A 26,686-nucleotide genomic window follows, 5' to 3' on the forward strand; every position below is an offset into this window, starting at 1 on the left:
GTAGTTAGTTACCATGTTGTCCTGTGGTCCCTTGCCTGGCCGTGCCCTCGCACTCTTGGCCACTTAGGAAGAACCAGCTCTCCCCACCAGTGGAAAGACTGGAAAGAGCTTAAACTAGTTCAGCTTACAGTGAACTTACATTTGCTCACTGGGTGCCTTTGGGTCAGTTACTTAACTTCTCTCAACTTGTCTCCTCAGTTGCCATTTGGGGATTACTTTATCTACTGAGGAGAACTGTTAAGGGGGTTAACTGAATGTTACGGACCCAGTAAAATTAGTGACTAACAGCTTAGAGAGACTGCTTCACTCACAGCATTGCAGCTACCTGGAGCCATGTACAGGATTGACGCTCAACCGTGAGTGGGGCCCCGCTTCAAATCCTGGTTCTGCCACTTACGTGGACCAGCCATTCCTTTGCTCTATGTCCCCCTTTCACTATCTATAAAATGAATGAGCACTTCCCAGGGTCCCTGTGTGCATGAGATGAAATAAGATGCAAAAAGGTTCATTGGGAACTGTGAAGTACAGTACGCAGGCAGCAGGCCATCCTGAGTCAGAACACTCTACCCCAGTACCCTGAGAGCCGAGCCTCAGACCAAGGGACTCACCTCTGGAGGCCATGGCCCCCCTTCAGGGCCTTAGCTGGATCCTTTCTTCCTTTCTCCACCCCAAGAGTCCTCTTCACCCAACAGCCGTGCGATGATAGCTCCTTCCCAAGCCCTATCTGTCCTCAAACGGCAGGCCCAACTTCTGGCTACTCAGAAACCCAACTTCTGGCTAATCAGAGACAAAGCCTTTCCCACTGGGGAATGGGGGCCCCCACTGCCTTCCAGGGTGCTTTGTCATGGAGCCCTAGACCCACCAACCAGCCAGTTCCCATAGAACTGCAAGAGGGGCCCACCCCAACCAGGGCCCCTAACCTCTTCCAGGCCTAGAGAACAGACTACCAGAAATTCATTTATTTCAGAAAGTGCTGCCTTCCCCTCACACAGGCTTCAGAGGCAGCCATGCCGTGCTAAGAGTGTCTGGGCTCCGAGAATCCAAAGCTCTCAGCTGCTCAGTCCTGCGACCCTGGGAACCCCAGGCCCCCACCCACCACCAACTCCAGTTAGGGCCTCGTCACAGGCTCAGGGAGGGGCGGGTTGCTTCCTGGGTGTGGCACAGAACCAGGAATGGCAGCACCACACTGCATCTAGAAGGCAGCTAGAGGGGAAGAGCGAGCCTCTTGTCTACCCTTGACCCAGGCACCTGCAGGGCCACACTGAAGTTCAATCCTCTTAGCGTTGCCTATCCTCCATGGGTCAGAGTGGCCGGTCTGTGGGAAAGGCAGATGCCAGGCAGGGAAGGAAGGCTAACCAAGCAGTTGGCATACCACACAGTGCCCCAAATAGTGGGGCAGGGCCCCCAGGGAGCCTAGAAGAGTTTGCATTTGCCCCCTTGAGTACCCTTGTGTCTGAGGATGTGCAAGATTAACTAGCAAAAATTACCATGACAAGAGAAAAACCACAGAGTTTTATATTTTGCCACCATTATTTATTTATTTTATAGTTTTCCACCTTTCAAAGCACTTTACCCTCTGCCTTTGGAACAAGGAGCTCCATGTTTTCATTTTGCACGAGGACCCACAAATCACATAGCCAATCCTGCTAGGGTTAATGTATACAAAGTCCCTTTTCACTTCCAAACCTCTCTCTCCCCACTCCTCAGTTATATTAGAAACTGAGCCACTTCTGCTAAGCAGTAAAAACAGGAAAACTCTCAGGTGATGGCCCCAGAGGCCAAAGAGGGCACAGTCCCTGCCCATTGCTTGGGCAAAAACTGACTCTTTTCCTCTCCTGCTTTGCCGAGTGCTCCCAACTTCTCTTGCCAAGTGAATGGTGCTCATAATAAGTTCTGGCAGCAATGTCAGACCCTTTCATCTTCAAATAGGCCAAACACAAGCTTGGAATTAGGCAGCCTCCCTGTCTCAGAGCTGCAGAGAAAAGGAGACTGGGACAGAAGAGATGCAGCCATGGAGGCAGAGTCTCAAAGCACAGCAAGCCAAGGCCAAGGCCAGAGAGATGCTGCCTGGGAAAGAAAGGGGAACGTGGAGGCTTCAGTTTCCACTGAAATTATTGGTCTCCGTGGGAGAAAACAGCAGCTTACACCTCACACAGCAAAGGTTGTTAGCTGGAAGAAAGGGGAAATCAAAATCATTAAAAAGCAAGAGAATTAGAATTTAAAATGAACCTGATTTGAATATTTTTCCTGCCTTTCACAGTTCCTCTTTCTGTCCTTGCAAAGAGAGACCCATACTCTGGGGATCTGCCTATTTGGGGAAACTGCTGGAAACTTAGCCAATCCAGGTGAGGGCCAGTTTCTCTCCCCACAGAACCTGTGGTCCTAACAGGGTTTTTTGGTTTTGTTTTAAAAGAAAAAGAAACAAGAACTAACCCCCCAGCCCCAGCCCCCAGTGCCCCTGAATAAGAAGGCCATAAGATCATTGTTCATGATTCACAACCTGGTGTCCCTGAAAGGGGGAGGGAGAAAGAACCCTGAGCTATTTTAGTATCTGCAACACCCTGCATAAATTTACCCAAGATAAACCACCCCATCTCTTCTGAGTACTGTACATGTACTTTGGTCAGAGGAGGCCAGTAAGTTAACTACTTTGTTAGCCAAGTTATAAAGGACACTAAAGTATCATTAGAAATGTTACTTTATGGAGAAAAAAATGTATTTAGGAGAATTCCTCTCAGGGAGAGTGACATATAAGAGTGGAAGAAATCTTTGGAGGGAGCAGAGGCAGGGAAGGAGGCATGAGGCTTCCCCCAAGGGTCTTGGTCCAGTAATATAGGCAGTCACCAAACTGCTAAGAAGGGTAGTTTCTGATTTCCTGGGGGTTCTAGCTTTGCTAAGTAGAGGATATCTGTGCAGAAGCAAAACTCTGCTACAGAATACAGGGGGGAGAAGGAGTCCTGTCATTGGAGGCTCATTGTCAAATCTCATAAGATCTCTTAAAATGCGGCAGCCATGTTGAAGAGTAGAGGACTGGGCTGTCCCAGTGACGAAAAATAGGGGATGGGCTACAAAGACTGACAGCAAATTCTTCACTGATCTTGCTACATCTTGATTTCTCACCTGAACAATAAGGATAATTGGAGACTTTCTTGACATAATAAAATAGCTAAGAAAGAAATACAAGAGGACTTCCTATAGAAATTAAGAATAAGATAAGGATGCCCACTATCTTTACTGTTATGGAACACTGGTCAGAGGTCACAGTTAATGCCACACAAGAGAAAGCAATTGGAGGTATAAGGATTGGAAAGAAAGAAGGAAAATGCTGGTCTTTCTGGAAAGCCCAAAAGGATCCACATGAAAACTGTACAATAGAAAATAAGTTAATTTAGGAAAGTAGCAGGTTATACACATTAAAGATATATGCTAAATATATATATACGCACACATAGACATATGTTTATTTCACATATAAATGGCTGCCATCTCATTTATGATAGCAAAAGTTAAAATAACTCTAAATAAACTTAACAACAAATGTCCAAAATGTATATGAGACAATAATAAACCTCTCTTGAAAGGCATAAACGGAAACAAAGACCATGTGCTTGAATATAAAGACTCAAGAAAAATGTCAGTTCTCCCTAAGTTAATTTACATATTTAATGCAATCCTAATTTTACAATATCATAGGGGTTGTTTTTTTTTTTTTTTTAACTACAATGGCTTATTGTAAATTTCATTTGTAAAAACATAAAGGCAAGAGGGGCGCCTGGGTGGCTCGGTTGGGCATCCAACTTTGGCTCAGGTCATGATCTCACCGTCTGTGAGTTCGAGCCCTGTGTCCGGCTGTGTGCTGACACCTCAGAGCCTGGAGGCTGCTTCGGATTCTGTGTCTCCCTCTCTTGCTCTGCTCCTCCCCTGTTCATACAGTCTGTCTCTCTCTCAAGAATAAATAAAACATTAAAAAATAATTTTTTAAACATAAAGGCAAGCATAGCCAAAAAGAAAAACTGAAAGAGGAGAGCAAGGAGGGAAACGTCAGCTCTCCCGAACATTGAAATATACTAGAATCTCATTAACAAAGCAGTTCCATATTGGCCCATAAAAGATAAGAAGACCAATGGAACAAAATATAAAATTCAAAAGTAGGCCCTGCTACATACAGAAATTTAGTATTGATAAATGCACTATTTGAATCTAATGGAGGAAATGATGGATTTTTTAATAAATGGTATTCAGACAACTAGATAGTCATAAGGAAAATAAAATTGGATCCATCCTTCACTGTTCCCTAAATCAATTCCAAATATATCCCATTTGGATACATTTTTTAAATGTAAAAAAGGAAACCATACAAGTAGAAAGCATGGGTGAATTCCTTTATAACCTGGGTGTGGAAGAAGTCTTCCTTGATATAATTCAAAATCTAAAAGCAATAAAGGAAAATACTTTATTTATTTATTTTTCTTATACTTTATTTTTTTATACTTTATTTTTTTACTTTTATACTTTTTTATTTTATACTTTATTTTTTATACTTTATTTATTTTATATTTATTAAAATACTTAATTTTATTACCAAAAAATTTTAAATTTTGCATCACAAAATAACACCATAAGCAAAACTAAAAGATAAATGACAAACTAGAAAAAATTATTTGCAACTTTGAATTCAAAGGATTAATACCTCTATTCTATAAACAGCATTTAGAATTTGAGGTTTGTTTTTTTTTTTTTTAATTTTTTTTCAACGTTTATTTATTTTGGGGACAGAGAGAGACAGAGCATGAACGGGGGAGGGGCAGAGAGAGAGGGAGACACAGAATCGGAAACAGGCTCCAGGCTCCGAGCCATCAGCCCAGAGCCCGACGCGGGGCTCGAACTCACGGAGCGCAAGATCGTGACCTGGCTGAAGTCGGACGCTTAACCGACTGCGCCACCCAGGCGCCCCTAGAATTTGAGGTTTTAAAATAAAAGCCAACAATGTGCTTACTGTTACATAGGCTGGAGACACAAATGGAGAGTTGACATGAAAATAAATGAAAATGGCTCTAACCACGTAAAAGGATGTTCAACTTCACCCATGATAAGAGAAATATGAACAAAACAAAATAAAAACCTACCTGAGATATCCTTTTCACTTATCAGATTGGCAAAACTCCAAAAGCGTGTCAATCTATTTTGTTGGTGAAGTGCTAGGGAAGCAGCCAATTCCACACAGCGCTGATGGGAATAGAATGTTAGAATGCCTATGGAGAAGAACTTGGCAATATCTAGACAAACTATATATGTATTTATATGATTTAATCCAGCAATCCCACTTCTAGGAATCTCTCCTGGTGATACCCTGGCAAACACATGAACAAGAAGTACGCACAAGGTTGTTCATTTCAATCATAGCTATAATGGCAAGAGACTGGAAAAAAACCCAATACTTAGCAATAGGGGACGAGCTGAATAAGCAATGATACATCCACAAAAGGAATGAGGAAGAGCTCTATAAGTATTATGGAGTGATGATCTCCAAGATGTATTGTTGAGTTAAAAAGCAAGGTGGAGATAGTGTGTATTTCATTCTACCATTTATCTAAGGAAGAGGAAGATATATGAACATATACATACATATTCACTTGTAATTGAAAATAAAAACCACAAGTGTTTTTAAATGATCATTTATAGGAGAATGGAGGGAGTAGGGTAGAGGGAAAAGGAATAGGCACTAGAATTCTTTTAATTTATCTTGTTATGTGGAGATGACTTTGGAACCATGAAAGTATTTTTGCGGAATTATAAAAGTGACTTTTATACTAAAGTAATTTGCACATCCCTAGTGGGATGCAAAGAGTACTGAAAAAAAATCTTATTAAATCATTTTCAGTAATGATATTGTTCATACTGTTATTCTGACACTGGTGTGTGTGTGTGTGTGTGTGTGTGTGTGTGTGTGTGTGTGTGTGTTGTACTGTGGGATAAAGCAAAAGAGTAATTCTATTTGTGTCATTGAGATCTGAGACTTTTAGTATGGATAAATGGAGACACACTTGTAAGGCAGATAAAGTTTAGTGACAATTCTCTAGTCCTGAATTTGAATTGAAATTATCCATTTAAAATCATGGTGTATGTGGTCCCAAAATAAATATATACCCATTTACTAACTCTGGCCAGTGAAAAGACCTAGAAACAATTGTCAATCCACTAGCGATGAGTATTTTTAGCCTCTGATTTGGATCACTAAGTACCATCTTTCATTACAAGAACTGAGCCTCCTTAGTTAGAGAAATGGCTGAATCCAGGTTTGGGAACAGGAAGTGTAAGAGATGAATCTGAAACCTCTTATCATACCAAAACCAAGGAGGCTATAAAGAACTGCTAGAGTCATGTGAAAAGACTTAGGAGACAATTTGAATAAGCTCCCACTAAACAAAGATGACTACATATCAATAAGAATATTAACCACAAGGCATTGAGACACATCAAGTATGTTTAAATCTATGAGTTCAGTATAATACAAAAAAAAAATCCCACTTATTAGTTGTGTTGGAGTCCACTGGGAACCAACTCATTACTTTGAAACCTGGTAAATAACTAGAAAGAATTAGTCATTTTTCCTACCTTTCCTATAAGAACTGTAGATCCATCAGCATTAACAAAACAAAAAAAAAAAAAAGAAGAATTGAAGAGAGTAATTATCTTTTTTTAGAAATAATACAGCTAAAAAATAAATAATAATGTAACTATTAACATTTTATTTATATTTATAACTAATATTAATCATTAAAATAGAATTCAAATATCACCACTTTGCAAACATAATTTAAAAAATGGATCTAGGCAATAACAATCATCAAATGGCTGCTAATATCACATAACGAGAAACCAGCAGACAGGTACCCCCCAGTAGAGTACACAACATCACCTATGATATAGTCTTGCCAGAAAAGAAAAAGAAAACTGAATGTGATTACGCTTCAAAATAAAACTACGAATTTACAGAAAATGCAGAGGTCAGATGAACATGTTTATTGGCACCCACTGCGATGAAATCAGCAAAACACAGACTGGGGAAACTATAGAACTAAACGCCCAATGTTTTCAACAAGAAAACGCTGCAAGGAGCAAAAAGGGAGATGAGGTAGAGCTATACATTAAAAGAGATTAAACTGACATATCACCCCACTAAAATGGACATTATTTGAACCACTATCCAAACAAACTAAAAATTAGACAATTGAGGAAAGATGAACTGGGTATTTGAGGAATTGTTATTAATATTTAGATGTCATTTTTAGATGTTTTTAGAAGTTATTTTTAAAGCATTTTTATAATTTAACACTACATACTGAAATATATGAAGAAGAAATAATGATATCTGGAATTTGTTCAAAAGAATATGAAGTGTAGTAGGAATGTGAGGGGATATAGGGAAAACAAAATAGGCCATGCATTTATAATCATTGGAGCTGGATGACGGGTATATGGATGAAATAATGCTTGTAAGTTGCCACATGTATAACCAATGCCCAATTAAATTTGTGGAATTGAGTAAAGGAGAAGCTACAGATATTAAGTGAGTAGTAACATAAACAACTGTGTTCACACACGTGGATTCATGAGTCATTCAACCCACCCATGCTGCGGGAGTTTAGAGAAGAGACAGGGTATTCACTGGTCCTCAGTGAGGGTACCCCAGGAGGTTGACACTCAATGTGGGACCCACAGAACATGCCAGAAGATGGCCCTTCAGACCAGGGCCCCACATGGACAAAGGTTGGGAATCAGGAAACGGTCTGACCATCCACAGAGCAGTCTATGCATGAGGCAGACTTCTCAACTGTCAAAGAGAAATTTTGCCCTGAACACTTGTTAAAATTGGCAAGACATACTTTATTCAGACTACTGCAGTAGAAGAGAGACACTTGAGGATACAGAACTGAGCTCGACTCCACTGAAACAAAAGACAGAAGGCTTTTTAAATGCTGGGTGTGCCAAAGGAAAAGTGCTGAAGGAGGTTAAAGGAGGGGGTGGTCTATGATCCGGCCATCTGTGTTTGCTAATTGGTGCTTATCCAAAGGAGAAACACACTTCTCATAGCTTTATGACAGGAGCGAATTGGAGAAAGACGCCCACCAAAGTCAGCATCCGACCCTCCCACAGGAACTGGGAGACGGTGAACTATCTCCTCAAAGTGTGCATTTCACAGAGATGGCTCCCAGGTCCTTGAAGAAAAATTCTGAATTGTAGATTTACCGCTCAAAGGCAGCAGATAAAGGATTTACAATTTCGAGTTTCCTAAAATAACTGCCAAGGAAAAGGGAGGTCAGGGGCTTTTTGTCAGGTTTTAGCTGGAAGGAAGAATAAATTCTTTTGGCAGCATTGACCTTTCTCAGGCAGGCATTTTAAGGGACCTAGGTCCACGCTAGGAACATGGTCTGGGCTGACAGAAGCCATGCCACGGTGTGGTCAGGCTCCTTAGTGGGGAACCGCGGCAGGGGGGGGGGGGGGGCGCGACTAGATGGTGTCATTTATGCTGAGGGTTTTCATTCTCACCACCGGGCACCAAGCTCTTCCCGGTCTCTGCACTGTCCCCCTCAGCTCTCTATTCTAAGTCCGTGGTGTGGAGTGGGTGTGCCCCAGTACACAAAAGGTGGCCAGCAGATGGTTGCACAGCCAGGGCTGAATACAGAATCAGACACATTCAAGGTTTCAAATGGGAACCCTGAAGTTACGGGCAGAAAGCCTCCTAACATCCCACACCACACCGAAATACGGGCAACAGCCTGAAATGTCCAACATAGCTAACTAACACAGCAGAATCCTCTGTGGCTGGAGGAAAAGAACTAGGAAGCTTGTTATGTACTGATGTGGGACTAGCACCAGTGTATATTTTTGAGGAAAAAGGCAGGCTGCAAAACCCCATCTATGCTATGCTGCACTCTGTGTGTTTTGTTTTGTTTCCATGTGGGAAGGCAGACTCAAAGCATACACCAGGGGTGGTAGCAGCAGATGCTTCTAGTGAGGGCTGGAGACAGGGGTAGGAGCAGGCGTACTTCGGGCGATTATTCTTTTTGCAAAGTTGCTATATTTTACCTAAAACTTAAAAAATGAAGTAATAGGGGCGCCTGGGTGGCTCAGCGGTTAAGTGTTCAACTTCGGCTCAGGTCATGATCTCACAGTTTGTGAGTTTGAGCTACATGTCAGGCTCTGTGCTGACAGCTCAGAGCCTGGAGTCTGCTTGGAATTCTGGGTCTCCCTCTCTCTCTGCCCCTCCCCCACTTGTGCTCTGTCTCTGTCTCAAAAAAATAAATAAACGTTAAAAAAAAATTTTTTTTAATGAAATAATAAATAAAACTCCTGCCAGCGACTTGGGTTGGGAGTGGGGGTGTTCCAGCCAGGCCAGGGTGAACGAAGCCCTCACAACCTCACAGAAGCTACTGACATGTCCTGGTGGGAAAGAAGGCTCATCTCAACACTCTCGTCTCAAAGCAAAAACCCAACCAAATTACATAATCATGTGTAAGAGCAATAGGCAAGACTTCGTAGTGGCCTACACTCTCCAGAAGCACTAAATTAAAATTTCATCCAGGCAGGTGGCACAGGTGCCAAGGACAAACGTGATGGTTCCTTCCAGGGAATTATCAAAAGAATGGGTGAACCAAGGTCCCCAGCACTCCTCCGCAGGGTTCATGCAGATCCACTGAAGCCAAGGACTCAATTTAGGGAAATAAAACCCAGTTTATCATCGTCTGGCTGGAGAAATGCACAGAAAGACTCATTTATCTGGTTGTAAACTAGCTAATAGAGCTGACTGTCACAAAGTCAATACTCACCAGAAATGAGAATTTACTTCAGCTGTTATCAGTAACTAATGAAAAGCTGTGCACAGGGAATGTCTGTCACAAAAGCAACCTGCTCTCAGAAAATGACTGGGACTTTTCTATGTATTTCTTTCGAGGGCCAGTGAATAACTCTGAATAAGTCTTAGAGGAAACACCTCTAAGAGAAACACCTCAGAGAGAAACGAAGTTAGAAAGGCCCCTTCCGCAGACTCTGGGCAAAGTTGTACAGAGGCAAAATACCCTGCCTGAATTCTAAATGCCCACACCTGTCTGCCCCCACCATTACCCTGCTCCTCCCTCCAGGCCTTCTCTCTCTCCACAGCCCCTCCCTCCAGGCCCCCCTCCCTCCATACCCCCACCAGTGCCCTTCCCCTCCCTCAGCGCCCCCTCCCTTCGCACCCCTCCCTCCGGGCACCCTTCCACAGCTCCGCCCGCCCCCCCCCCCCAATGCTGCCCTTGGGAGCACTTGCAAGCATCATCCCCAGCCTGCGACTACACACCTTCCTCATCCTCATTCCCACCCGAGGGTAACAGTCCCTTCCTCAGACCCACTCCCAGCCAACGCTGAGGAGGAAGCTGAACTGACAGATGGATTTATTATTATTTACTTGCCAAGGAAACCTGGGCTTGTCTCAGAGCCTCGGTGAAAACTCTCTCCTGCAGTGTTGTGAGGTCTGAGGCAAGGAGGTGAAGCCCTGAGGCATCTCTAGAGTTCACTGTCCCTGTCCCTAAGGAGCCCTGCTTGGGAAGTGAATTGCTTCTGGTGGTATTTCAGAGGGCCTGCAGGTGACTGGGAGGGAGCCCAGGGCCCCTCAGTGTGGAGTCTGCACCCCCAGGCCAGCCCTGCCAGGCACTACGGGCAGGCCCCTGAATTCCTGGGGTTTTTTGCCCACATCCCAGCCACCCCCTGGAGGAGGTACAGTCACTCTAGGGGTTCTACGGGTTCCCCTCCAATGTCTCCTGAGAAAACCAAGTACTGTGATAAGTCTCATGAAGATGAAAGCAGGCCTCCGTGCGATGCTTATTTTGCATGACATAAGCATTAACAAGAACTGTCACTCACTGTCTCATTTGGTTGTCTCAACAACGTCTGTGTCACCCAGGAAGACGCCCACTATCTGCTGGGCAGCCATGGCAGAGTACCACAGGCAGGATGGCGTGAACAGCAGAATTTATGCCCTCTGGTTTGGAGACTGGAAGTCTGAGATCGAGGTGTCAGCATTGTTTTTCTGAGGCCTCTCTCCTTGGTTTCTCCATGGCCATCCTTCCCCGTGTCTTCACATGGTCTTCCCTCTGGACATGTATGCCCAGACTTCCTCTTCTCATAAGGACACCTGTGGAACTGGATTGGGGCCCCACCCCCACAGCATCATTTTAACTTAATCACCTCTTTATTTTTTAATTTTTTAAAAAATATTTGTTTGTTTTTGGGAGAGCATAAGCAGGGAAGGGGCAGAGAGAGGATCTGAAGCAGGCTCCGTGCTGACAGGCTGACAGGAGAGAGCCCGATATGGCGTTCGAACTCACAAACCACGAGATCGTAACCTGGGCCGAAGTTGGACACCCAACCAACTGAGCAAACCGAGTGCCCCTTAATCATCTCTTTATTTGTTTATTTTCTGAATATAATTTACTGTCAAGTTAGCTAACAGACATTGTATACAGTGTGCTCTTAGATTCAGGAGTAGATTCCCATGATTCATTGCTTGCATACAACACCCAGTGCTCATCCCAACAAGTGCCCTCTCAATGCCCATCACCCATTTTCCCCTCTCCCTACCACCCACTCATTGACCCTCAGTTTAATCTCTGTATTTAAGTCTCTTACAGTTTTTCTCCCTCTCTGAAACTATTTTTCCCCTTCCTTTCCCCCATGGTCTTCTGTTAAGTTTTTCAAATTCCACATACGAGTGAAAACATATATCTGTCTTTCTCTGACTGACTTATTTCACTTAGCATAATACCCTCCATTTCCATCCACGTTGTTGCAAATGGCAAGATTTCATTCTTGCTCATTGCTAAGTAGTATTCCATTGTATATATAAACCACACCTTCTTTACCCATTCATCAGTTAATGGACATTTGGGCTCTTTACATAATTTGGCTATTGTCGATAGCACTGCTATAAACATTGGGGTACATGTGCCCTTATGAATCAGTGCTCCTGCATCCTTTGGATAAATTCCTAGTAGTGCTATAACTGGGTCATAGGGTAGTTCTATTTTTAATTTTTTTGATTAAAAAAACCTCCACACTGTTTTCCAGAGCGGCTGCACCAGTATGCATTTACACCAAAAGTGCAAGTGTGTTCTCGTTTCTCCACATCCTCACCAACATCTGTTGTTTCCTGAGTTGCTAATTTTAGCCATTCTGACAGGTGTGAGGTGACATCTCGGTGTGGTTTTGATTTGTATTTCCCTGATGATGAGCGATGTTGAACATTTTTTCATGTGTCGGTTGGCCATCTGGATGTCTTCTTTGGAAAAGTGTCTATTCCTGTCTTTTGCCCATTTCTTCACTGTATTATTTGTTTTTTGGGTGTTGCATTTGGTAAGTTATTTATAGATTTTAGATACTAATCCTTTATCTGATATGTCATTTGCAAATATCTTATCCCATTCCTTCAGTTGCCTTTTAGTTTTGTTGATTGTTTCCTTTGCTGTGCAGACTTTTTTTTATCTTGATAAGGTCCCAATAGATTATTTTTGCTTTTGTTTCCCTCTCCTTCAGAGACAAGTCGAGTAAGGTCAAAGAGGCTGTTGTCTGTTTTCTCCTCTAAGGTTTTATCACCTCTTTAAAGGCTCTATCTGCAATCACCTTCTGAAGTCCTGGGAGTTAGGACTCCAATATATGAATTTGAGGGGGGACATAATTCACCCTATAACTGCCATTTTATAGACAAAGAAACTGAGACCTACAGAGATTAAGTTCCCCCTTTGAATTAGTGTCCCAGCCAGGACCAATTCAATGTTGTTTCCACCCTCAAAATATTATGAAAGTCCTCCTGTTATACTCATTTATAACAACAGGGTCAGTCCTGCCTCACACCCCAGGCCCTAAAAGGGTATACTGTGAGCGCCCACTGTCTGAAAAGACAGAGTCATAGTCAACAAGGGCCATTCTCTGTGAGGAGTTTAACCACTAAGATGAACCTCCTTTTTCTCCTCCTCTGTCTCGCTTTTAATTTGGAAAAAAAAAAAAAAAAACCTGTCAGAAACAGTGATTGATCTTTAGCCAAGCACACTTTAACTGGAACTAACTGCTGTAGCTAGAATGCGTGAGGCTGGGTGGCTTCCAGATTGTCAAGCAGCTCAGTACTGGGACTTGAAAGTTTAATAGCTTTGCTGCCAGGAAATGGTGCGGCATCCCCCTCCCCCTGCCCCAGGGACTTCGACTTTTCTTCTTCAGTGATTTTAATGCCCAGAAAAAAGTGCTGAGCAGTCGCCCTTGAGGCAGAATGTCTATATCTGAGCAGAGTTCAGGAACTCCCCGAGGGGCACCGCTCCAGTGTAGGTGGGATGAGTCCTCCTCCCAAACCGCGCACAAAGGCATCGGTGCTTTCCACGGACTTCTGGACTGGCTCCCTGTCCCCTGCAGGGTGACCCCCCTCCACCACGCAGTTCCAAGTACTACTTGAAGAGTTGAGGGTTCCTCAAGGGACACACCCAGTGGGAGGAGCCCCCAGGACCAACCCCCATGCATCCTGGTAGAGGGGTGAGGCGTGCACCTGCCTGAACCAGACAGGCCACTGAGAACACACTTCCCGGTGGGCAAAGTCAGGTTTGTCAGCTTGCTGCAGCAAGGGAGAACCTGGGACATCTCAGAAAGAGGGAGTCAGAGGGGCTTGTTTTGAGATCTGCGCTTGTGCTGGTTGTTTGGGGTAAAGGTTCAGAGCGAGGATTTGTTCTGTATCTGATGCTGTCAGAAATTGGGGGCAGTGTGATGACTGGGTGTCTTATAGGTTTTATCCAGGAGATGGGAGGCACGAAGCAGGCACAGGGGGGGCATTCATAAACAGTAAGTAGTAAACCTCGTCACTTGTGCTGCTGAAAGAGGGATGTTGAGTTTTGTGAATGCAGAGCATCCTTTCCTCTCTGTTTGGATATGGTTTCAGCATGGTCTTATCTCTGTCTCTTTCCACCAGGATCACAGAGTGACCCTGTCTGGCTATCACTGATACCGTATGCACGTTCAGAGCAGGTGAGGGTTCTATGGCCAACTTGTTAGCTGGCGGGGCCGTGGCTCAACTTCCTCCCCCCAAACTGGGCCTCCTGAGCCCCCTCATTCTCAATGGGGACAGCAGGCCTATGGAGACAGAGCAGGAGTGTGAAGGGTCTCTGCCTCACACAACTATGAGGCCCCTGGAGGCCTGGGGCTGATGTGTCATTTCCTGACTAACGTGACTTGGGGCCCACTCGGTGCCTCTGGGACCCACACTCCCGCCTTTCTCACCCTTCTCCCCCTCGAGAGTCTATCTAGGCAGTCATGCACGTAAGCAGTAAATGAGGTAGAACACAGTGAGGGGTGAATGCAGGGCAGTGGCTCAGACCGAGCCAAGTCCAGGCTCCTAATCCTTACCAGAAGTGAGGCCTGGGCCTAGTTACTAACGCCTGAAGAGTGAGTTTCCTTATCTCTAAGTTGAAAGAGAATGATCCCTGTTTCGCAGGACTGTTGTGAGGACTCTGGGAGATGATATGGGTTAAGTAGAATGTAAGCTTCGGGAAGACAGGAGTTAGCTTCTCTCACTCCCTGCTCTCTCTCTGGCACCCAGCATAGTGCCTTCCACCCAACAGACACACAGGGAACATTGGCTTAATCAACAAATGGTCTTTATCCAGCAAAGTAATTGGTTAATAAGAGGTACCTGTTTTGGTTTGCTAGGGCTGCCATAACAAAGTACCACAGTCGGGTGGCGTAAAACAACAGAAATTTATTCTCTTCTGTTCTGGAAGCTGGAAGTCAGAAATCTAGGAATCAGCAGGGTTGGTTCCTCCTGGGACAGTGAGAGAGATTCTGTTCTGGACCTCTCTCCTATTTTGGTTGTTGGGTGTCCATCCTTGGCCTTTCTTGGCTTGTCGAAGCATCACTCCAACCTCTGCCTTCATTTTCCCTGTGTGTCTGTGTCCACATTTCCCTCACAAGAGGGACAGTCACATTGGCCAGGAGCCCACCCTAATGACCTCATCTTGACTTGATTACATCTGCAAAGACCCTACTTCCATTTAAGGTCACATTCACAGGTGCTGGGGGACTAGGACGTCAACGTATCTTTTGGGTGGTACATAGTTCGACACATAAGAGTAACTATTGTTTTCTTTCACACTGTAGTCCTGATTCCCAATATTTTTTTAAAAAATTTTAAGTTTATTTATTTATTTATTTAAAGAGATAGAGAGCACAAATGGGGAAGGACAGATTGAGAGAGAGGGAGAGAGAATCCCAAGCAGGCTCTGCACCACCAGTGCAGATGTGGGGCTCAAACTCACAAACTGTGAGATCATGACCTGAGCCAAAGCCAGACACTTAACTGACTGAGCCACCCAGGCGACCCCTGATTCCCAATATTTTATCCCAGTTCCTCAAATGTCATTTTAAAATGTTCCAGAATGACCAATATTTCTGTACATACTCCATTTCACCCTCACTCCTTTTGCACTTGGAATCAGATCCCAAATCCTATCAAAGCGCATGGAGCTGGAGGTTCAGAAAAGAGAGACTAAGAGAGGACTATTCATGTAGTAGAAATACAGTAAATGTCACTACGTTTCTATGTGATCTTAGACAAGTGACCCCACATTCTCAAACCTCAGTTTCCTCAACTGTTAAATGAAGAGATTGGGTCACACTGACGTCTCCCTGCAGACACACAGGGGATAGGCCAGATTCCCTTCCCTAACTCTGGTGAGCAGGTGGTCGCCTTATCCAACCCCTTCATGGACGTGAAGACACCAAGTACAGCCAACCCCTCGTCCGTCTTCGCTTCTGACAGCTAACCAGTTCTGTGCCCTGCAGCGATCCCTCTTGCTCTGAGGCTCCTCATCTGTAAAATGAGAGGGTGGAATTCTCTGATCTCCCAAGCCTCCAACAATACACCTGTCTGTCACCGCCCATCATTATCTCTGAGCAGTGCAAAGCCTAAAGGGAAGAAGTACCTAAAGAACCCTTTGTGGTTCGGCTGATTGGCCGACCCAGACCCGGAACAGTCAGTACATGTCGGCCACCTCCTTCACTTCTGAGGGTCAGGTGGTAGCCTGTGCCCCACTCCTGGTGAAGCAGCAGTTTTATTAGCTCCCCACATCTGCCAGAATATACCCCAGGTTTCTCCAACCGGCGGGGGGCTCCCCTGGAGATGGGGGAGTCCCCGACTGCTGCCTCTGACTCTGTCCCTTTGGCGGGCGGCACCACCTTCTAGCTGCTCCGAGCACTGTCTTGCATACCTAGTCAACCAGCTGCAAGATGTCATTTGTGTTAAGTTTTGGACAGCTATAATCATCCTTTCACTGCCAACGCCACCCTGATCTGAAAGGCCAGCCACGCGGTCCGTGCTGCCCTGCAGTCTGTTTATGTCAGAATTTCCACAATGGCTCCCATTTCCTGAGGATTATAAATCAGCCATAAAATTTCATTTTTCCCTGAGACTTTGCATATATTAGCCAGCAAGTCTGTTCATATTCTCTCCTGCTTCCATTTATGATGGAGAAACAACCCCTTCTCTCCGCCCCCCCCCCCCCCCGCCCCCGCTCCTTTTCTCTTTCAGTTGCATTTTCTGTGCATTTGGGTTTTAGGTCAGAGCTTGAGTTTGAATACCCCAAGTCTTGGCTCCAAAGGCTTCACCCAGGTCCCTAATCTCTCCCATCTGCAGCTTCCTTATCTGCAAAAGATGGAGATAATTACACCTGCCATCATGGCCCCGACCCTTTTAAAATTTAAGGAGAATAATGTGAGTAGAAAAAGTCTTTGTCAGTGTCACAGATTCAGCTGCAGATTCTCAGTCCATGGGTGTAATTAGTGTCACTTGTAAGTACGGAATCTTTAGTGATGTTGGCATGCGTTGGCCCTGCCTCCCTCCTCACCGGCAGTCTTGACAGTGTTACATTTGTCATGGTAGCTGCTGTGGGGCTGGCACAGAATTCAGTTTTGTTATGTTCATTCATCAGGCATTGAATGTGGGTCTACTGTGTACCAGGAACTATGGGAATTCAAATATTATTAAAGAGTCAAAATTCTCAGACTCTAGGACCTGAAGTTCTAAGAGGTATGATGAGAAAATAAATCCACACATTGTTGAGTGCCTGCTACGTGCCAAGACCTGTATGATGGATGTCAACCGTACATTGAACAGGAAGGACTCATGAGGCATCGTTCTAAAAGCAGCTTTGGTTTGAGAGGAACCTCTCCTGGTTCACTGGGAGGTAAATATCGTCTCCTGCCTCTGGTTGAAAACTTGGGTAGTCTCATGACTTTTCTGATCTCTTGTCATTACCTAAAACTTCCATGCTCATTTTAAGTCATGAAACACGGTCCCAAGTCCCACCCCCACCCCCGCCCCAGGTAGGGCCCAGCACCTCTTGCTGGAAGTTCTTCTATCCTCACACCCCACTGCTGTTTCAACCTGACCAAAGTGTAAACAGGGAGAAAGGAAAGGGAACGAGGGCCAGAGAGTTCTTCCATGAGAGAAACTGTTGTGAGGTCGCTTCACAGTGTCTGGGTCTGACTAAAGTTTAAAACAGATTCTCTTAACAGATTTTTCTGGGTTCTTCTAAGATTCCCCTGCTGGACCCACCATAAGAAGAAGCCCCTTCTTCAGCTGATGCCCCCCTAGCAGCCCCTCTCCCTCAGCCCCAGCCCCAGCCCCAGGTTGCCCTCCTGGGTAGGACCCCTCTCCAATGAGCCCAGGCTAACATGCCTGTCATGGGCTCCACCTCTGTGCCCAGGATGGGCGCACCTTTGGGGACCATTAGAGGAGTGCAGGGACTTCCCAGTCTCAGCCCAGATGAGTTAACATTGTGTTGTTACACATACATTTCTTTCTTATTATTATTAAGTTTATTTATTTTGAGAGAGGGAGAGTGTGCTCGCTCATGGGAGCGGGGGAGGGGTGGAGAGAATCCCAAGCAGGTTCCGCAGTCAGCGCAGAGCCCAATGAGGGGCTCCAGAAGATCACGACTGGAGCCGAAATCATGAGTCCAACACTCAACCAACTGAGCCACCCAGGCACCCCCACATACATTTCCTCTCATCATCTTGAAACCTTGGGGAGCAAGTTTCCTTTCCCCCAGGCTACAGATAGTCTACAAATAGAGCATCACAATCCCCAAGTAACAGAGACAGGGTTTGAAGCCCTGTCTCTCCAGTCACAGCCCGTGATCTTCCCAGAAGTCCTTGCTGCTGGACTCTAAAGGGCAAAGGACCTGCCCTGGGGCCTGGCGTCGGCCATCACACCTCTCTGTGCCTCAGGTCTTCATCTTTCATGATCTTCATGAGCCCTTTGCATTCTAAGACTGTGTAATGACATTTCTGACTTAGGTCTCCTGGAAGCAGATGGCAGAGAATTCTGCAGAGGCCTCCCACCCCCACCCCCACCCCCTTCCCCACCCCCACCTCCCATGTGGAAGGCAGCCCACAGCTTAGCTCTTCACCTCTTGCTCCCACACCCTGTATCTCCTGTAGGCACATGCCCTAAACAAGAATGGGGAAGAGAGAAATGCTCTTTAAATAGTGCCATTTAGGGGTGCCTGAGTGGCTCAGTCGGTTGACCGTCTGACTTTGGCTCAGGTCATGATCTCACAGCTCATGAGTTCGAGCCCGCCATCCGGCTCTGTGCTGACAGCTTGGAACCTGGAGCCTGCTTCGGATTCTGTGTCTCGCTCTCTCTCTGCCCCTAACCTACTCACATTCTGTCTCTGCCTCTCTCAAAAATAAACATTAAAAAAACGTAGTGCCATTTAAACACCATTTAAACTTCCAGTGGAGATTAATTAATGCACCTAACATTTATTGGGCATCTACTATATATGCCAGAATTTGTTCTGAGGTTCTTAACTCATTCAACCTCGCAACAACTGTATGAGGCCAATACTTTCATGACTCCTGTTTTGAAGATGAGGAAACTGAGGTACAGAGCAATTAAATCACTTTTTCCAAGATCACACATCTAGACAGAGATCGGTTTGGGCAGTTTGGTTCCAGAAGCTGTGTGCCCAGCTCCACTGAGACAGACCAGGCTTAAGGCACCTGTACTCCAGAGGGTTTCTGGGATGCAAGGCAGGAGGCTGAGAAGAACACTTGTCCCAGACGGATTCCCAAGAAGCAGAGCCCGAGTCCAGGATTCTTTAGTGAGGGACACACTATGGAGGTGCTCCCACGAGAGACCAGCAAGGGAGGAACCAGCAAGAGAACAGTCTCTGGCCAGGTCTCAGCTTCAGCCTGACCCTGCAGGGAACTGGGAGGGAAGCTCCACCTCAGAGCTGCCCCAGCCCCCAGCAAGGGAGCTGGCTTTCCCACCCCACACCTGTCAGTCATTCCCAGAGTGGCAGTTAGCCCAGGGGAACTGGAAAGTGGGCTGGGGTGGCCTGAGCACACTGCTCCAAAAAGAGTCCAGGTGCAGGCTGTGGGAAAGGAAAAGAAGCAGAACCTGGGGGCATACAAAGGCGGTTTGAAAAAACTCTGTGGGCTGAGCACTGACGGTCTGCCCCAGCAGCCACCCCTGAAGTAGACAAGAAGAGCTCCTCATTTGCTTTAAGCCTCAGCAGGTCCCCGGTGAGAACACGGACTCCTCTGACTCTGGTCGGCATGCAGGAAACAAACCTTGTCAGAAGGAAGTCCAGGCTAACCATTTCTAAAGGGCCCCCTTAGGATGAATACAAAGGGCCGCTGGGAGAGCTCCAGTGACTGTGACCTTGACACTGGCCCACCTACACCTCCGCAGCCACGCGCGCACTGCCTCTCCCACACTCGCCCAGCTGTTCTCGGTTCCCCTGTCCCCATACCTCCTGTCCTGCTCTGCTGGCCCCCAGACCTGAGTCCACAGCCAGTCCCACTCCATCTTCACCCCCGGCGGCCCAAGGAGGCCTTTTCTGGAGCTCTAGAGGCGCTCCCCTCCCCCGAGTCTCCATCACCTGCCTTCTCCAGCCAGTCTCCCTCTCTGCACATTAGGAGTCTATTGCATTCCGTTCACCATGCTAGATTTCTTTCCCTTGTTGTTGATATTCTCTCATTCTTTTCTTCTTAATTACGAAATATTTCAGGCATATGAAAATGGGTGCTCAACATCCAGAATTGTCAGTCTCCGTGTTATTTGCTGCAGACCTTTTATATTTAAACATGAAATCAGGGGCGCCTGGGTGGCGCAGTCGGTTAAGCGTCCGACTTCAGCCAGGTCACGATCTCGCGCTCCGTGAGTTCGAGCCCCGCGTCGGGCTCTGGGCTGATGGCTCGGAGCCTGGAGCCTGTTTCCGATTCTGTGTCTCCCTCTCTCTCTGCCCCTCCCCCGTTCATGCTCTCTCTCTGTCCCAAAAATAAATAAATGTTGAAAAAAAAATTTTTTTAAATAAATAAAAATAAACATGAAATCAAAGATTTCAATGGAAACCTCATTTGTGCTCTGTCCTGATTCCAATCCCCTCCCCAGAGGCCAGCACCACTCTAAATTTGGCTTTTTACCACTCCCACCAATGTTCTTCCAGTTTTGCTATATATGTATAATAAACCCTTTATAGGATTGTTTTGCATGATTTTAAACTTGATATTAAGTTGTATCATACTGTGCATTAGGGTTCTCCAGAGAAACAGAACCAATTGGATGTTTCTAGAGAGAAAAAGAGATTTATTGTAAGGAATTTGCTCACAGGATAATGGAGTCTACATGTCCCAGATTAAGGGGTCAGCGGGTTGGAGACCTAAGAAAGAACCAACGTTGCAGTTCAAGTCCAAAGATCACCTGCTGCTGGCAGAATTCCTTCCCTGGGGCAGGGGAGCACTCGTCTTTCTTCTATTAAGGATTTCAACCCATTGGGTGAGGCCACCCCCCTCCCCATTACAGAGGGCAATCTACTGTTTTCAGAGTCTACTGATTTAAATGTTAATCTCATCCAAAAACACCCTCACAGAAACATCTAGAATAACGTTTGTCCAAATCTGACCACCATGGCCAGTTGACACATAAAATTAACCACCCCAGGGGCACCTGGGTGGCTCAGTTGGTTGAGCGTCCGACTTCGGCTCAGGTCATGATCTCACAGTTCGTGAGTTCGAGCCCCGCGTCGGGCTCTGTGCTGACTGCATGGAGCCTGGAGCCTGCTTCGGATTCTGTGTCTCCCTCTCTCTCTGCCCCTCCCCTGCTCATGCTCTGTCTCTCTCTCTGTCAAAAATAAACATTAAAAAAAAATTAACCATCCCATAATATTTCTTTCTGCGACTTGCTTTCTTCGCTTCTCATTTTGTTTTTGAGATTTATCCATGGTGATACATGTAGCATTTCATTGTATATACATCATAGGTTATGAAGTTTTCCGTTGATGGATGTAGGTTGCTTCCAGTTTTCTCTGTCGCAAACAGGAGAGGGCATACATAAACCTCACACACAGAGAAGAGCTTCCCTAGGTCAGAGGTGGGCAGACAATAGGCAGGCCAAATGCAAACAAGTACCTGCTTTTGTAAATAAAGTTTTTTTTTTTCAACGTTTTATTTATTTTTGGGACAGAGAGAGACAGAGCATGAACAGGGGAGGGACAGAGAGAGAGGGAGACACAGAATCGGAAACAGGCTCCAGGCTCTGAGCCATCAGCCCAGAGCCCGACGCGGGGCTCGAACCCACGGACCGCGAGATCGTGACCTGGCTGAAGTCGGCCGCTTAACCGACTGCGCCACCCAGGCGCCCCAATAAAGTTTGATTGGAACACAGTCACATCCACTCATGTACTAATTGTGTGCTTGTGCTTTCATCCTACAAGGGCGGGGTGGTGTAGTTGCAACAAAAACCGTGGGCGCCCGTAGCCTCCAGTATCTCCTGTCCGGCCCTTTGTAGACAAAGCGACAAAGTTTCCGACCCTGCTCCAGGCCAGTAGGTAGGAGCAGAGTGGGCCATGCCTGCCGTCAGCTTTTCTATGGCATTGCCAAATTGCTTCCCAAAACGGCTACACGAATTTACATTCTGGAACAGCATGTGAGACCGACCTCCGCTTTCTCCACACCCTCTCCTCCCACAGGTTTGCCAGTCTGTTGCTTGCGAATTGGTTTCTCGTTATTTCATACGTTTGCCTCTTTAAACATGTATCACTTATTCATTTAACAAACATCCACTAAGGGATTACTGTGTGCCTGGTACTATCACGATAAAGTGGCCCCATCTCTCAAGAGAAGAAACGGAGCCACCTAACGTTGGACTCAAGCGTGGTGGTAAGGCAAGGTGGTTTCGTGGGGGTGTGCATGCAGCGCCGTGGAACATAATCAAGTAGCTGACATTTTTCTGCAAGCCCGAGGATGCTCAGCTGGGAAGTAAAACAATTTGGCTATCTGCCCATAGCTTCTGACAGGGGCACCTACATCGTAATTCCTAGCAGAAAGGACCTGTATTTCACACAAGCATCAGTGAAGTAGGTTAGTAATTAAGCTGGTTTTGTGTCTTCCCTTTGACCTTAGAAGATAAATCACCTGTGATTGTAAGAGGGAGCAAAAGTGTGAAAGAGAAACTCCACAACTGATACAGCGAGAAATAGAGCTTCATTATTTAAAGTTATCAAGATGGTCAATAAATACAGGAAAAGGGTGCTGGAGTGTGAGTGACATAATCTTCATTTGTCAGCTGGGAAGTCAGTAAATGATGTCTATGGCTGATAACTCAAACAATCAAAAACCTGTAGAAATATGGGGCAAGCTCCGGGCAAATGAAAAGTGGAAGCTGCTGGGGACTGGGGCGCTGGGACAAGACGTGGGGCAGGGAATGCTTTTCTTGACCAGCATTTCTTCTAATCAAGTGTACGTGTTACTTTGATACCTTTTAAATTAAAATGCAAGGAGTACAACATCGAGCATGACTCCTGCAATATTTATAGACGAAGTGATACTTATGTAATAATCTCAGACGGGAGAGGGGGTTTGCAGCCACAGAGATTTTGAAAATTAGCCGTGGGATTTTGGTTGTTGAAGTGGGGAGACAGGGGGGCCATTATTCTATTCTCTCTCCACCTTTATATATAGTTCTACCTAGCTGAAATTCCCCATAAAAAAAGGTGTCTTTTTAAGGGGGTGTAAAAAAGAGCATGGGCTGTGGAGTCCAGGAGACACGGGTTAAATTCAGCAGGGCCGTGTGGTGCTGTGGGCAAGTCTCTGGGTCTATATCCTCCCCTGTAATGAACACGCACCCATTTTGTGCAGCCGCCGGTGTGGGGTTCATTGACTGTGAAGGGCTTATTGTGGCATAAAACGTTGTTAAGTGCTTTAAAAATGTTTGGGTTTGCTTTGCTTTTATTTTGGGTTTTATGAAGTTTGGCTCTAAGTTTTGAGTTCTCAGCCATCTTATACTTAGTCCTACACATCTCGTTACGTACTGCCTTATGTGTTTGCATTATTTGCATTCCTCGGCTAGCTTACCTCACCCACTGAGTTAACAAATATTTAGTGTCCCTGTTCCAGGCACTGAGCCGGGTGCTGAGGAGGCAGAGATGGGAGACTGTCCCCATCCCAGGGACACACAGGTCAGTGGTAGGGAAATAGAAATGAGTCAGAATAAAATACAGCGTGACAACTGCTTTGAAAGAGATATGCCCACAGGGCGGTCTAGGGAGGACAGAGGATTCCCAGTGCATGGGATTTTGAAGGGGTTTTGAAGGATGGCTAGGAGTTTACCTGTCAGAGAAGGAAAGCATGGAGGCTGGGTGGCATGGTTAGGTCATGACATACAGAGGCAGCAGCATGGGCCGAGGTTCTGAAAGCTGGAAAGGCCTGAGTCTGTTCAGAAGAAATAGTTCAGTTCACAGCAGGAGAGTGAAGAAGAGAGAAAGCTAAGTGCAGAGAAAGGCGCAAACTGTGAGGGTTTATTCAAGAACACCCTCTTGAATAAATGTGAGTTCAAGTTTGCATTGTAGTAAGCTCATTACAGTAAGAAAGGGAATGGAAAATTAGAAAGCATTCACTCTAAATCTAGAAGAAAAAGAGAGAGAGAGAGAGACCAATCAGCTGGCTGCCCAGACAGAGCCTCCCAGGGTCACTGTATCTTGATGTGCCTGGCACTCAAAACTCAGATTTTGTTAGGACGTCTGTAGAAACTTAGGCCCTGAAGGGCAGGCTTTGTGATACAGACACCCAGGACTAGGGGGGCCCACACAGTGGTGGCTACTCTTTGGTGCTCAGCTCCTTAGGGCTTTGCTGCTCTCCAGATCAACCCCTCTGTTTCCCAGAGAGGAGGCAGGATGCTAGGTAAGCTCAGAACCAGTCCTGGGAGGGGTAGAGACATTTCTGGGAAAAGTGAGGCCTAAGGAGGTTTGTACTCATCAAGACAGAGGACAACCTGTAGAGATCAGAGTGTTCCTGATTGCCCCAAAATTGTTTGTAACACCACTCACCAGTTCTGGCCTCTCAGCCCATGCTCATCTGACCCCTTCTACAATAACATTCTTTCTTCAGACTGAGCACAGCTTGATGATGAAGTCAACATTTCTCTGCAGTACAGACTCAGAAATGTCTACTCTCCTGGCCTCCCAAAGTAAGACCCAACCTTAGCCCTCAGGTGTCCCTGGTCCTCTCTGGATCCCCACCGGCTGTGACTGCACTCAGGGGTGAGCTATTGCTGGAGAAGGTTCAACTTCTCCATGACATTGTGACACGATCCCTAACTGCACTTGTAGCTGTAATCTTAACTCCATGTGCTTGGGCTTTGTGCTGTCCGTCCCTGGGTAGCAACGATGAGGTAAAACCACCGGAGAGACGATCGGGCCTCGAACCCAGGCTGGACAGTGCGGCAGAAAGGAACTGGAGCACATCGATGCAGGGGATCGATGGAGTTCTGACCTGGGAGGTGAGGGAGGTGGTCTTAGGTAGGAGCCAGGGAGGAACCCTGTCTTCACCGCCTTGGTTCTCCCTAGAGAGACAGCGCTGTTGCTGGGCTCATTCATTCAACTGATACCTACTGTACCAGATCACCTAGGAATAAAAGAACAAGTCCCATGACCCAGCCTGGGACTCTCTAGCATGCAGAGGTCAGTTGAGGGAGAAAGACCTAGTGAAGGAGACTGAGCAAGAATGGCCAGTGACTTAGGAGGAAGCGCGGGAGAAGAGCTGTGTCACGGCGGCCAAGAGAGTAAAGTACATCTTCTGTGACAAATGTCACTGGCAGGTGTAGCTGAGCGCAGAGAAGCATCTGTTGGGCTTGGTAACAAGGTGCGTCTTCACCATCGTGATGAAGATGCAGTTTCAGCGGGGTGCTAGGGACAGATAATGACTTCCTGTTCGTTTACTGCCAGAACAAGTCGTGCTGAGCACTCCTCCTAAACTTGAGAGTCAAAGAAATGTGTAAAGTGTTTCCAGGGACCCCTATCCCCAGCCACTGCACCAGCCACGTCTAATTTCCCAGGGGCCCAGTTTTGCCCACCTCCTCCCCGCACCTGCAGCTCTAGCTGCTGGCAGGCCAATGTCTTTAACTCCAAATAGAGCATTAATTGTACCCTCGGGCCAAATGATAACCCTTCTAAAAATACTCCCTGTCCTTGCCTTTTTGAAACACAAGGAGGGTCAGATTCCTCACCTGCCACCAGCAGCATGATTTATTTTAATAACTGTACCCATAGCAAGGAACAGCAGTAGGAAAGGCTAAGGTCCTCTTCATCATAGTACCAGTGACCAGGGCTTTTTTCAAATGACTATGGACAGGAAAAAACTGAAAGAAAAAAAAAGCCACTAGATGGAAGTCTTCATTCAACTGCCTGCACAGAGAAGAGGGAACAGTGCCAGGCTGCACACACCCATCAGATCCATTCAGCAGTCATGGGCCAAGTGCTGTGGCCTAAGACATGTAACAGTGATAATAACGGCTGCCATGCATGGAGAGCCTACTCTGTGCCAGGCAGCCGGCCAAGTGCTTTACCTTCTGTGGTTCGTTTAACTCTCACGTCTTCCCTAGGAGGCAGGGGGTGGTGGTATCCTCATTTTCTGGATGAGGAGACCAAATCTTAGAAATGTCCAAGTAACTGGCCCAAGCTGGTGAGTGGAGGAGGGGGGTTCATGACCGATGTCATTGTCTACTAGGTGTGGTACACAGGTCGGGGTGTGGCTCCAATGCACAAATGATCTCAGGCGGGAGGAAGAGAGTCAGCAAAGGCACCATGCACCCAGTAGCTCAGGCTAAAAACTTAGAAGTCACCCTCAATTACTTTCTTTCCCTCTCTCCACAACTCTTCCATCACCAAAACCCATCTGTTCCATCCACAAGATAAGTCTGCTTCTCTTCATGGCCCCGATGACCACCCTAGTCAAAGCCGCCATCATCTCCCTTGGGCTCTCACAGAGCTTCCTAGCTGGGCCCTCCTACAATCTGCCCTTCCCTCAGGAGTCAGGGGACACACTTACTGCACAGATCGCACCTGTGCCCGTCTCAAAACCTTTCACTGGCTGCCCAGCAAATCCCGCCTCCTGTCGCTCCCACAGCCTTCCCTTCATGCCTGGCCTTTTCCTACCTTTCTAACGGCATCCGTTATGGTAGCTGCTGATTCCCCTACAACCAACACAGAGCCCGCCACAGAGGAAACAATAATCGTGTGCTGAAGAAATGCAAGAATGAGTGAGTAGATAAATTAAAAAACTTTGCAGAGGAAGGCATGTTTGAGATGAGCATTAAAATGGGGGGAGGTTTCTC

At 46.2% G+C, this 26,686-nt stretch overlaps 1 protein-coding gene and 1 long non-coding RNA gene across 2 annotated transcripts in view; both read left to right on the forward strand.

The window, feature by feature from the left end:
- The window catches only part of BFSP2 (beaded filament structural protein 2), a 68,957-nt gene that overhangs the window by 3,544 nt on the left and 38,727 nt on the right, over positions 1–26,686 (forward strand). The window lies entirely within an intron of this gene.
- LOC147577165 (uncharacterized) lies at positions 149–2,243 on the forward strand. The gene is made up of 2 exons (XR_015255762.1): positions 149–356; positions 1,930–2,243. It is a non-coding gene; the product is annotated as an uncharacterized LOC147577165 (long non-coding RNA).

Source organism: Puma concolor, chromosome C2 (genome assembly GCF_028749965.1).
Source record: "Puma concolor isolate L17-30 chromosome C2, mPumCon1.1.hap2, whole genome shotgun sequence".
NCBI lineage: Eukaryota > Metazoa > Chordata > Mammalia > Carnivora > Felidae > Puma > Puma concolor.